At 42.0% G+C, this 14351-nt stretch overlaps 1 protein-coding gene across 17 annotated transcripts in view; it reads right to left on the bottom strand.

Annotated features, from left to right (window-relative positions):
* The window catches only part of MEF2A (myocyte enhancer factor 2A), a 140483-nt gene extending 129774 nt beyond the window's left edge, over positions 1-10709 (bottom strand). For 5 of the 17 annotated variants that reach the window (XM_076004810.1, XM_012764552.2, XM_012764549.2 and 2 more), the window contains exon 1: positions 10149-10706. The gene's annotated coding sequence lies outside the window, so the exon portion shown is untranslated. Of the gene's footprint in view, positions 1-9237; positions 9452-10148 lie in introns of those variants that run through there. The other 12 variants (XM_076004805.1, XM_076004804.1, XM_012764543.2 and 9 more) reach the window with 6 other exon arrangements.
* Between the last annotated feature and the right edge of the window lie 3642 nt (positions 10710-14351).

Genomic DNA, 14351 nt, shown 5'->3' with positions numbered 1-14351 from the left:
TCCATAGTCCCATCCTGACTGTGAAAGCCAAGTCTCGTTCACTGATATTCCCCAGCACCTAGCCCAGTGGACTGAATAAATAAGGTAATAACACCAACCTGTGAAATAAATTACCACAGCAACACTATGGTTTCAAAGAATTTTAACCCAATGACTCCTGGCTCAGGTACACAATATTCTTTCCACTATACTTTGTGGCACTTAATTTTACTTTCATAAACAATTTAATGTTAATTAGGTATACAGCATGTAATACAAAGTTAAAAGGATCCAGATATCATCTCATTTTATAATTAAAGTGATGCCCAGAAAGGTTATTACTTGCTAAAGAACACTACAAAACAGCAATGCTAACATCAGGTATTTTGATATTCTTTAATTATATATTTTAATATCTGGAATTAGGTTTTTAAAATTTTAAAGTTGAAAAAGTCAAGTTTTTCATTTCTTCTAAGATAGTAAAATATATGCATCAACAATTCACTTAAAAGAAAGGTTTCCACCAAATGAGCTTAAATATTACAACAAACAAGAATATTTAATTATACTTTAAGAATAATAAAGACAATATTGAGTCATTATTATAGTCATACATTATAAACAACATATGGGTGGCAACCCTGTTCAAGGCACTAAGGAACATATTCACTGAGTAAGAGGTATAAAACAGAATTCCTACTCTCAAGAAGCTTAAAATATGTTTTAGAAAACAAGACTCAACCACTGTAGAATTAAATAGAAAAATAATTATGTGAAAGTAGTTTCTTAAATTGTTAACACTTTCAAAGGAAAAGACATTCTTCTAAGAGTTTTGGGAGTATAAAGAGAAATTAAACTACTGCCTAAGGAATAAACATAAACTCAAAATTTCTAAGCCTGATAAGCTGACAGGGATCTAAAACAATGAAACTACATTAGAACAGCATACCTTCTGCCTGGTTCTTGGTTTCCAAATACTCTTACCCAATTAAAAAAAAACCTTAACATATTGGCTTATCCTAGAACAACAGCAGAAAAAGCATAAGATGAGCCTGGAATAGCTTATTGTTCCAGAAATTAAGTAAGTGCTCCAAAAATGATGGGGACATGTCAAAACAACCAATGAGTTAATGTGAAGGAGTTCCCACTAACCAAATCGGGGTTAATTTACAACATGAAAACAAATACTGACAAGTAATAAAAATAACTTACTTAATAAAAAAGAATATGAATTCATATTGAGATCAAATAAACAAATGAATAGGAAAAGCTCTTCTTTAAAACAGAATAGAATGCCAACTAATAAATGCAGCAAGAATGATAGAAAAAAATTTTTTTGCATGTACTACATGTACTCGCCATCAAATTGGTACTAACTGATCAACACTAAGGTGCTCATATGGTAGTAATATTCATTGGGTGCCAGTCAGGTGGGGGGAGGGTGTTGGGAGGGGTAAACTCACAACTAATAGAGGTGGAGCACACTGTATGGGGGAAAGGCCACACTTGTAGCCTGGCTTGGGTGAGGCAAAGGCATTAAATGTACCAAAATGTTTGTACCCTCACAATATACTGAAATTAAAAAAAAACAATTGCAATCCCTGTATAATAATTGATTCAGACAAGAATCATAACCAAATACTAAAATCATTATATGAACGTTTCTTGGGATGACAGATATTTACACAGTTTCCAAGTGTCTCCAACATATTATTCAATAATACACAAAAGGGACAATGATACCTTTTATGATGGAGAAAACTTGAGGGTAAAACTGTAACTAAGTGGTCCAAGTAAACATTACTAACATGGTGAAAGTGACATCACATTGCCTCCTGATGTAACGCACTGGAGATATAGCATCACTTACATAGGATTCCTGCTAAAAATGCATAATCAGAATCCAATCACAAAGAAGCAATAGGACAAATCCAAACTGATGGACATCCTACAAAACAAAAGGCCTGTATACTTCAAAACTATTAATGTAAGGAAAGACCAAAAAGGACTGAAGAACTGTTTCAGATTAAAGGGTATAGAAGATAGGACAACTAAAAAGCATTGTATAATACTGGAATGGGAAAAAAAGGATATTACTGACATAACTGGAGCAACTTCAACATGAACTATACTTTAAATAATTAGATCAATATTTTGAATCCACCATACTATGGTTAAGTGAGAATATGTCCTTATTCTTAGGAGATGTTGTCTGAAGCATTTAGGAGGAAAGGATCATGATGTGTGCAACTTACACTCAAATGGTTCAATAATAACAATTATAACAGAAACAGGAAAAAGAAGAAAAAAGGAGAGGAGAAAAAGGAGATCTAGATAGTGGATTTCTGATATTACATGGCAATACATGATATGTTCAATGGCATTATATGTTTAAATGTGGTTTCCTTGTGAACAAAGTACACAGCACATTAATACAGCATTTCCATCTATCCCTGTACATGTGTCTGTGATGTTTTGCCACTGACTTTAACTGCAACAAGTTGCATCTTTGGAATACTCCAAAGATGTAATCAAGGAGATTCAAACTATAAATAAAATAAAATTAATAATAATATGTTCCCAGACTTTGTGGCCACTCTGCAAATATAAAAAGAATGATAAAGCAAATGTGGCAAATGTTAACAATTGGTGAATATAGGTGACAAGTATATGGGAGTTCATTCCACTATTCTTGTAACTTTTCTCTAAGTTTGAATTTGTTTCTAAAATAAGAAGTTTAAAAAAAATTCTGCCAATACTAAAACTTTACTTTGGGGAAATAAGTAATTTCTGAAAAACACAAAACAAAAAAACCTTAACTCCTATATTCTGTCTCCCTTCATAATACATATCAAATTAGGTTTAACACCATTAAGAAAAAGACTTTCAGTATTAGAATAAACATTTTGCCAAAGTAGTCTCTAATTTGCAAATGGGATATGTTCCAAAAGCCCATTTGTAAGTCACCTATTTAGAATGTGGAATGATTTTCACTATTACAAATGGTGGTTGGGAATAACATGAAATTAGCTGAATAAGCCAGAGGGAGAGAATGGGGGTGGATGTTGCTTAGTAAGGAACAACAGGGGTACGCATCTCAAACTAGAAATACAGACCTCAGAAAACATGACTACTCACTGCCCAGCAAAAAAGGCAAAATGCAATCTCAGGAAATGCCACTTGTGCTCCACAGCTCTCAGATTCCTGCCATAGTCCTATGTTAATATGCATGGACACTGCACAAGGTAGGATTTTAATCTGGAAAGTATCTTTATAATTTCTGAAGACTGACTTGGGAAAACTGCTCTGTGGTTGGTTATTTCAGTTGATTAGGATTAAGATAACTTTCACTTAATTTGGCATTTACTAAGAATTCACTATGTATAAAGACAGGCTGGTGGATGCTGAGTATACAAAAAGCTGGTCCTTGACATAGGAATTCAGCCTACCAGAATAGAATGACATCAATTATAATACTCTAGATATCCTAAAATGAGATTTACTCTACAAATAGTGCATGTATCAAAGGCTTTGGAAGTACACAAGAGCAAGAGAGAAAAACTTTTTCTACAGAAATTAAAACTAGGATCACAGATAAGATGACGTTTCAGCTAAGACTTAAAGGATAAATAACTCAATAATTATAAGAGCAAGGGAGCATTCCAATCAGTGGCAAAAACATGAACAAACATAAGAAAGCATGAAGTATTTACTGTCTTCCCAGTGCCAAGCAACTTGGCACTTGGTGACAAGAGATACAGCTGTGAACAAGGCAAACAAGGCCTCTGCCTTCATGGAGATTACATTCAGGTAAGGGAAAAATACTATAAATAAGCAATAACTAAACAAACCAGTTACGTACAAATTATAACAAGTGTCCTTAAGGAAATAATCTGTGTGAGAGAGTAAACTGATGGAATGCAACATTTTATAGGATGGTCAGAGTAGGCCTCTCAGTGAAGAAGTGAAATTTGGGCCAAGTTCCAAAGAGTTTGGCCAAGCCAGCCATTTGAAGAGCATCCTAAGTAGGTAATAATACATACAAAAAGTCCAAAAGGCCCTAAAAGAGAAAAAGGTGTAGAGGGCATAAGAAATCCTAAGAGGCCTTTGTGGCTGGCATCCAACTAACGGGAAAAATGATGAGAAGGAGAAAGATCACTCAGGGCTATTTATGCCATGGACTGGAGTACAGACTTAATTTCGAGAGGTATGGGAAGCCACTGGAAGAGTTTAAGCAGAGAAATGATATGATCTAATTTAAGCTCTTAAAATCTCTAGGGCTGTTGTGTGAAAATAGAACTTGTGTAGAATGAGAAAAAGAAACAAGAAGCCCATTTAGGTGACTACTGCAGTATTTCATACAAGAGATAATGATGGCTTAGAATAAAGAGGTAACGATGAAGACTAACAGCAAAGGACTGGCTGAAAATAAACTGTGAAAGTACAACAGGATTTGTGGGTGGATTGGATTTGAGGAAAAAAGTAAAGAATCAATAATGATATCTTGAGTTTTTGGCTTAAGTATTGCCATTTACTAAGAGAGGGAAGGCCAGCAGAAACACCAAGGTTTGCAGGTCCAGGAAGAAGGCTGAGAAAGAAGGAAAAATCGCTATATTTTAGCTATATGGCAAATATTATGTTTGAGATTCCAACTAGATTTCCAAGTGGATATCAAGCTCAAGAGAATTCTGGGCTAGATAAATAAAAGTAGGAGTCATCAGCATGAAAACACATGGCCTTTGCAGGGAAGAGCATACAGCTGGTCTTGACTAGGGCATAGAAACTGAAAGGATAGTGGGTAACAATGAGCCTGGAATGATAGGATGGAATCATATCATGAAGTGAGCTATGATTAATAACAGTAATAGCAGCCGGGCGCGGTGGCTCACGCCTGTAATCCTAGCTCTCTGGGAGGCTGAGGCGGGCGGATTGCTCAAGGTCAGGAGTTCAAAACCAGCCTGAGCAAGAGCGAGACCCGTCTCTACTATAAATAGAAAGAAATTAATTGGCCAACTGATATATATATAAAAAATTAGCCGGGCATGGTGGCACATGCCTGTAGTCCCAGCTACTCGGGAGGCTGAGGCAGAAGGATCGCTGGAGCCCAGGAGTTTGAGGTTGCTGTGAGCCAGGCTGACGCCACGGCACTCACTCTAGCCTGGACAACAAAGCGAGACTCTGTCTCAAAAAATAAATAAATAAATAAATAAATAATAATAATAGTAATAGCAGTAGTAGTAATGACAGTAATAGCAGCAGGGAAATAAATGCATGCTATTTACCAGGCACTGCACTTTATAATACACATCTCATTTAACCTCTCAATAACTGTATGGAATAGATAATGTTATAATTACTATGTTACACACTGAACCTCAAAAAGACTGAGAACTTACCAAAGAACACGAAGTGTAAGTAAGAACAGAGTAAGTAATGGGAGTATTCCAATTTAGGCAATCTCATTCCATAGGCCAATCTCTGATCCCTGGCAATACTATTTCTCTACGGAGCCTCCATGCCTTCAAAGTTGGAGTTTTTTTCCCTCAAGAAGAAATGACATGTAGATCTGAGTTTTAGAAATATAATTTCCCCCTCTATGTAGAAGACAGACTGCTCAAGGTGAGGATGAGATAGAGCATTACTCAATGCAAGAGCATCTTGTTTTAATAAGCCCAAAAGTTACAAGTTACCTTACCAAGTTAAATGGGAAGCAGCCCTTTGTTCCAATGATCACAAATTATAATGCAAATGAATCCAAGTCAACTTGCATAAGTATGCTGCTGGTCACAAAAATAACCATGCAAAAGGTCCAACTCATGCGTATAAATTTACCGCCAGCTACCAAAAACATTTCTCAAAGCATTTACCTTTATTGATGGTGAGCTTTTTTTTAAAGCTGATAAAGTTTATATTTTTGTATAAGGAAATAAAATTAGTATTAATTCAAGACAACCATAAAAAGATGTGCCTGGGTTAGTATTTATTAGAAATTTGATTAATTAATGTCTGTTTCTCACTCATGTTAACAATTATTCTGGCTTTCAGCATTGTCAGTTGCTAAAATGATGAAGAAATAAATTACCTGCCATCATATACACCAATATTCAAATACACAATTCCACCTCACAAAGAAGCTTATGATTTCTTCTCAAGTGACTATTAAGACAATTAACATTAAATATTAAAGTCAGTAAATAACAATTAAATTCAGTAAATATAAATATTAGTTATTAAAATCTGTAAGTAACAAAACATCTATATAAAATATAGTACTTACTAAATAAATGCCAACATATATTCTATGCTATAAGACTTACTAATTAGCAAATAGATTTATAATCTTAATTATAATAAACTGGACACAAGGTCCATTATAGGATATACAGATAAAGTATGCACAGATAAAATAATTTCATTTCACAGACCAAATAATATGAAGTATAAAAAAATTACAGATTACCTACTTAAAGAATGTTATTTTTAAATATATCTATTCCAGGTTGGCTATAAAAATATTTTTCTAATTTGAAATAATAAATACCGTATCTTGAAGAGAACTCCCACATATAATCCTTAAAAGATATAATTAATTGAAGAGTAGGAAAAACTACTTATATTTAACCCTAATTAAAAATATATACATATTTGCAGAGATTGTGAAGATCAGAAGCAAACTATGATTGCAGATCAAAAATCTAATGAAGAACAGCCAAATAAACATCTTATGTATAATCTGACAATGAATTTAAAACACTGAGATATTTTATCCAAAACAAATATATAAGCATTATCCTGTATTGATACATTATATAAAGTCCTTTTGGTCACAAACACTATAGGTATGGATACTAGGCAAAGTACCTATATAACCTTCATAGGAAGGTAGAGATGAAAGCAGGAAGGGATACAGGGAAATCAAACAATATGCATTTCTGTACATTAAGCTTCAGGCAGCAATGCTGGGAACTTTTACACTCATTATCTCACTTAATTCTAACAACTCCAGAGGGCAGGTGGTGTAATTCCTTCCCATTTTACAGAAGATAGCTCATAACTTTGTCAGCAGTAGAGGTGAGATCTAAATTAAGATTAAACTACAAAGTCAATCAGCTGTCCTTTATTGGGGTTTGCAAATCAGCCCATTATAGCATTACCTTGCATAAATCATCTAGCTGAAAGACTAATTTTATTTCCATATTTACACTTCTCTTATTACTTAAACATTAAGAGAGAAGGCACTCACTTCTCAGTTTACTAAGAATGTTCAAAGATTTTCTTTGTAATCTAGCAAAAAGCAACAGTGATCTTTTTCAATCCACAAAACAGGATTCTCATTGCCCCATCACTGATAAAAGAAAAGTTGAGTTGGACTTTGTAACATTCATAGGTACCATGAGTGTATTTTTGAAAACAAAAATGGGGGCCTGATCTGATTACAAGACTGAATATTTGAAATCAGAAATGTCCCCAGAAAAGCAAGGACCATCATCACTGTACGTTACACTAATCTCTCGCCAGACTAAAAGCAGCAAAGGGAGGGAAAAAGATGGCTTCCAAAATTGACTGACAAGCATGCGATTTTCCAATAACAAATTTGCTCATGGCTTCCTCCTTCTAAATCAGAATACAAATCTACTGAAAAGATTTAATTGGACTATTTCAAACTTCAAAATCATGTTCTAATAAACATCTTTATAATTATTTAACCACTATGAGAATATAGTTTAATATTTCTGTCTTCAGTAGCCAAACAATGGGTGACACTGCTATTGCCTGAACATTAATAAAATTAATATTAATCTGCACTGCATTCTAAATAGAAAATAGAAAGTTGTAATGAAATTACTTTGAAAATATAACATCACAATTTTATACAACATTTTTAACAAATTATTTCTAACTGCACTTACAAAAAAACACAATCTTTATCACACATACCCATTACAGAAACAAAAGCACTCTAAGAATACAGAAGAGTTCTCAAACGGTAATTCAACATAGTGACACTACAAGTATCATTTTTGAGGCTCAAGCTTTTTTCCTTCCACTAGACAACCCACAATAATTTAATTTCAAAAAAAAACTTTCGATGGTAAGAGTTAAGTATAGTTTTTAACACCTTTGTTCCAATACGAATGTCATAATTTTATATATAACTATAGCATGAATTAAATGAAACAGATAAGCAAATAACTGTGTTTAGAAATTACTTCACAATCATTGACTGCTTTAGTAAATAAGTTATTGGAAGCACTCTTCAACAGGTTTCTTAATCTAGCGTCTACAAACATTCAAATCACTAGTTTTAGCTCTTCAGAGTACTGTCATTATTATAGCACCATTATAACTACTTTTTGCAAAAATACTGAGAATTAAGGGTGACTCCATTGTCAATTAATGCATCATCATGCATAACAAATGTTAATCTTAATGTTTTATATGACATATAGACATGTGTTTACTACATCTAAAATAACCTAATTTACTGGAAGTGGAAGAGTAGGAATAAAAATAATAAATGAAATAAAATAAAATAACCTAATTTAAATCAGCATCTACTTTAGTGAAAGCACTTTTGACTACCTAAAACAAAAGTCGCCAGCTAAAGAAATAAGAATAAAGACTTGAGCTCTCCAAAAATACACAAAAACAAAACAAAAAAGTACATACGAAAAAACCACAATGGCACGACAGTTATTTTTATCCTCATTCCTAAATTCACATTTAAAAGAAATGTCATTTTTGTATGTTTAAAAAAAACTATTTTATTTACCTTTTCCACAGACTGTTCAAGCACTGCCAAGGTAACATAGATTTTAAAACTGACAACTAGAGTACTTAGCAGTTGCCAAAACAACACAGCTGGATTCTTAAAGGGAAAGTACTCTTGTGTAATGTACACCTAATTACAGCTTTAAAGAACGTTCTCTTCGTATAGTAATCGATGATACAAGACACAAGGGAAACATGCTGTGCTAAAAGCTTGAAAAATGTTAGACAATATTTGTTTAAAATTATATATACTATTGTTAACACATCACAGCAGGCCTTTCTAATAGCACATTTATTGGAATCCCGATCTCACTGTAAACTCGAATGGCAAGTTAACACTATGTTGTATTCAATCTACACACTTTTCTCTACTGGGCCATAACAGGAAGCTCGTTTCATAGCTCAGGAATCTATTTCAGGTCTGAGCAACAATTTTATAGTTATACTTTCACAGGAAAAAAAAAATTCTAATTCAGAAATGCTCACCTTTTCCAAACTTGTTTGTACTACCTCACTTGCTCTAATCCTTACTGTGCAAAGACACGAAAGCGAACCAAAAGGCAAAGTTTCTAGCACACAAAACCTTCCCTGCGTGGTGGGATCCACTAGGATGGCAGGGGGCAGCGAGCGGTTCAGCCCCTCGGTCCCCGCGACGTCTCTGCACTATCCGGCGTCCGCAACCGCAGGTGCCCCCGGCCCGCCCCAAATCCGACCCCGCCACTGACATCGACACACACTCGGCGAGTTCAGACCTCAAGGTGCCGCCGGGTGGGACCACCCTTCTCCCAAAGCAGAAGTGGCGGAACTTCTCCAAGTCCAACAGGGCAGAACGCCCCCCCGCACTGGGGGCTAACCCCTTTGGGGAGACCCCCGGCCTCAAAGGGCAACGGGAAGGAAAAGGCCCTCGGGCGTACAGCCCCGGAGAAGCTCCGGCGTCTCCAGGGAACTCCAACTTTCAAGGAGGCGACGTCCACCACCGCCCCCCGGCCCCAAGCGCGGTGCGCGCACCGGGAGGCTGCTCGTGGCGAGCCCGCGCGGCCGAGCCTCCCCCCAGCCGCCCCGCGGAGCCCCCGTCGGACCCCGGGCCCGCCCTCGGGGCACCCCGCCCCCACCGCCCCGGGCGCCTCGCCCCTGGGCGCCGACCCTGACGCGACCACCCATCGCCGCCTCCCGGGACGCTACCCGCCCTGTCACCGCGCGCCCGCGACTCTGGCCCCCTCCCAGCCCGACGTGGCCTCGTCCTAGGACCCCCGGACCCCAAGGGCGCCCCTCGTCGGCGGCACTGCCCCCCGCCCCAGCACCCCCACCTCTGCCCCTTCCCGGCCCCCTCGCCGAGACACCGCCCCCTCCAGCACTGCCGGCCCAGTGGACCGAACCTCGCCGCTCGTGGCCCTCACCGTGTCTCCGTTGCAGCTGCCGGGCGCGCACACACGCCGCAGCCCGGGCCCGCCACCAGCGCTCCGCGCCGCCCGGAGCCGCCTCCTTCAGCCCGGGACTCGCCGGGACATCCGCGCACGGATTCCCACACCGGGGCTATTTTTAGGAGCCAGGCCCCGGCCAGACCGGAACTCGTTCTCCTGGCGCGCGTGCGCGCTACGCCCGTCGCCTAGGTGTCCCTCCGCCAGCCTTGTCTTTCCCTCCTTTCCCCTCGGCTCACTTTCTCGCTTCTCACATAAGGTTTCTTCTCAGGGCTGCTTTACCCTTTCGGTGGGTCCTAGAGTACTTGGAATGCGAAAGACAAAAGTGCGGGCAAAGAGAGTCACACTGTTTGGAGCGAGCGCTATTCCACAAGGACGTGGGGGCGGACTATGTTTTTCCGGGTGGGTGAGGAGACGATCACCCGGCACAGGAAGGAGATGACGGCGGTTTGGCGCCGGGGCTGCAGGCTGGAGCTCGCTTCCCTCAGAAGGACCGAGTTCTCCTGGAAGGGATACTGGTCACTTGATGAGGGTCTGGGCGCCTCCCTGGGCGGGGCGGCCCGGCGGCGTCGCGCCCTGCCACCCCCGCCTCCCCCGCGGCTGCCTCCCTGACCAGCCCGCTGGAGCCGGAGCCGGGAGCGGCCCTAGTGACGCGCCGCGTGGCGAATCGCCGCGCGTGGCCCGCGGCTCCAGCCAACCCGGGGCGCCGGGGGGCGGGGCTCCCGGGGGCGGGGCCCGGGCGCGAGTCCGGCAGTCGCCGGGAGTCCGGTGCCAGGCGGAGTCCCGCGGGACGGCCCAGACACCCTGCCTGCCGCGGTCCTGGGGTCGCGGCCAGCCCCCTCCCTCGAAGCGCACTTGGCCTCCCTAGCTGTCTGCTCGCCAGGCCCGCGCCCACGCCCTCACTGTGGTCAGGGCCGCACCTGTGCTCGCGCCGGGGCGGCAGCCAGGTCACCGTCACTGAGCAAGCATAATGGATCCCGGCCCCTAGGGCGCCGCCGCCGTGAGGACCGGCCCGGAAAGAACAGCACCGAAGGGCCTGGAAGGCGGGGAGACCCCTCTGGCCGGCCAGCCAAGCTCTCCACGTCCCAGGAGAGAAGCAACCTCCTTATATTGACTAAAAATAATAGACGCTAGTACACCTTGAGAGCTAAACTATGTCATGAGCATTTTGCACATGAGAGTTTGTGTAATCCTTACAACGTGTTTATGAAGGAGATTCAGTTTCTATTCCCATTTTACAGATGAGGAAAGGGAAGCTGAGAGCTAAAGTGACATGTCAGGGTCACAGCGCTTAAGAGGAGGGCACTGAGGACTTAAACTCCTAACCACTCTGTATACTGTCTTTCCGGAGAGAAGAAGCGCAAAGGTGATGTGCTTGGGTCAGCTGTTGTGTTTTATGGGTTTATTGATTTTGTTGAGAAAGGTCATGAGGAGGTGGGCCATTGTGAGTCCTCTCATCCTGAAAGCCGCTGTCCTCTGAAGACTTTCTCTGGGCCACACTGCCTGTATGTGCACCCTGAGGTGCCTATGCAATGGACACAAAGCCAGTGGTTTCTTGCATTTGAAGATGAGAAATTCAGTCCCGCAGTACTTTAAAACAAGGTGATTGGGGTGGGAGAGCAGACGAGCAGAGGCTGTGAGCAGAGGAACTGGGAAGTTACAAAGGAAGCCAGAGGCTGGCTGGCTTCCTCCCTCAAGGACAACGAAGCAATGTACTGGGGACAGCCCAGTACAAAGGTGGCACATAGACACCAGACACTGGAAAATAACCCTGGAGCTCTGCTCAGAGCCCCACATCATCAGTATTCAGGGGGGGCCAGCAAAAGGCACTACAGAGAGGTTTTTAAAACATGTCAAACTTTGGTGTGAATCAGCAATCGTGTGGAAATGCATGCTTTTTAACCTGCCAGAAGCTGCAAAGCCAGCTGGATTTGGCTCCTCTGCTCTAGGAACATAGGAAGAATATGATACTGTTTTGTTTTTGTTTTTTTAACTTAGGGTCTGGAGTCAGGGAACAGTGGTCAATGGCACCCTCCTTCCCACCTGCCTCCTCCTTGGAAGTAGAAGAGGGGCAGTGAGAACAGACTGTTCCAAAAGAGGTTTCCACCCTCTCGTTGCTTCCCTACATCCCAGCTCCTGTCCTTCCAGAAACTGAGCCTCCTGGGGTGCAAAAGACTCAGTCCAGACTGCCCCCCTGCCCATTCCAATGCTATTGGTCACCCCAGAAAATCAGGCAGACAAGTTGCCTAGGAGTCCAGCCAAAGCAGAAATGAAAAGAGCATTTGCATCACCCTAAAGCTTCTCTCTCCCCACCCCCCCATGCATGTCAAAGCCCTTGTCTAAGAATTGCAGGGAGTGGTAAGAAGGAAGGAAAGAAAGGAGGGAGAGATGATGGAGAGAAGGTAGGAAGGAAGGATGGGAGGGAGGAGGGTAAGTTTAAGAATTCTGAAGCACGGGTATTGTACAACACATTAGCAGAGCACAATCACTGTTCTTTGTAGTTAAAGTAACCAATTCTACGAAATCATCACAACTTCTGTTTGGATTACGAGAACCTGTACCCGAAGTCTCCAGCAACTTCCAACATTCAGCTCAGCATAGGGCATGAGCTGAGCACTTACATGTGCCATTGGCTTGGAGGGAACTTCTGAGGAGCACCCTCTGTCAGTCTTTCCACTCTGTTGGCCTCCTTAAAGACCAGGTGTCCAGGTGTGTCTGCACTGCAGGAGCTCAGCATTGAACCAGGCTCTGGAACACAGACATGAGGAGGAGCAACACTTCTTTCAAAGGGGCTGGGCCAGGCCACTGGGGAAGATACACCTTAAAACAGTCTAGCTTAATAGCCACCAAAAGAGGAGTTTCCTCAGGTGTCAGAAGAGCACAGATGATGAGAATCTAAGGAGAGCCAAGAACTAGGGAAGGCTTCCTAGGGAGTCCATGCCCACAGTGATTCTAGAAAGCCTCTTAGTAGAATGAAAAAGGGCCCTCTCACTATGTCTTGATGTGTAAAGCCCCAGCTTTCTGGGAAGAAGGGATCCCTGACCAGCTGGCCAGCCTCTCCCTCCCCTCTTCCTGCCTGACACCTCACTGTCGCCATTCAGAGATCTGAGAACCTTCTCTGTACACACCAGCCTGTTTTCTCCTGTCTGCAGGGTAAACCACTCATCAGGTCTCCACTGAGGCACCTTCTTCTCTAAGGGCCCTTCTCTAATAGAATGCTTTAGTTGAAGAACAGAAGTATTTCTTTATATGTGCCTGTCTCCTCCCCTTACAGAGTGAGCTTCTTAAAGTTGAGAACTGTGAGTTACTCCTTGTTGTCTTCACAGCATCTAGCACAGTGCCTGGGATATAGTAGACAATCAAATGTTTGTTAAATATTTATGAGCAGCCTGTAGACACAGAGGGACTGCCGTGTGCAGGGACCTCTTGAGTGTGGCTCAAGAGAGACCCCACAGCTAGCATGGTGTGCCTGGCATCTGCATCAAGTGCTGGGAAGGGGTGGGAGATGAGGCTAGAAGAGTGGTTGGGAGTGACATGGGGCAGATCTCTGGCATGTCAAACCAGGCCATTTGGATTTTATTCTGAAAGAAATGTGAGCCATTGACAGTTTTTGAGCAGGTTAAGAGCTTGGGTTATTTGGCATTTTAGAAAGGTCACTTAAGGAGCCATAGATAGAGATGGGAGCAAGACTGGAGGCAGGACAACCAGTTAGGACGCAGTGATGATGTAGCCATGATGGCGTAGCCATTGCTTCCATAACCTTCCCATCCCCTGAGGTTTCCACAGAGAGTTCAAACACATGCTGCTGGCTTCCTGCGTGTCTCTGCCTGAGGGCATGCTCTGGCCAGGCAGGGCTTCTCTTGGTACGTAAATACCCCAGCTCCCTCACACCTCAGGTAAACCATTCAGAAATCCCTTGTGGAGGGAGGGTGGTATCCCAGTAGCTGGAGCCCCAGCTGCCAGCAGTGGTGACCTACTCATCAGCACACTTCTGTTACCTTTCCTCCCTTCTGCCATTCACTTCACCACTCCCTCAGGCACTTCCTGGGTTCACCTCCCAAACAAACTACCAGCACCAAAATCCTTGTTTGGAGGTCTACTTTTCAGGAGACCCATTTAAGGCAAATGGTACTTGAGATAAAGAAGAAAGAGGACCTGAATAAAGACAATTGCCTGATGGGA

Source organism: Microcebus murinus, chromosome 7 (genome assembly GCF_040939455.1).
Source record: "Microcebus murinus isolate Inina chromosome 7, M.murinus_Inina_mat1.0, whole genome shotgun sequence".
In the NCBI taxonomy this organism is placed as follows: domain Eukaryota; kingdom Metazoa; phylum Chordata; class Mammalia; order Primates; family Cheirogaleidae; genus Microcebus; species Microcebus murinus.
This window is presented reverse-complemented; position numbering and strand designations above follow the sequence as displayed.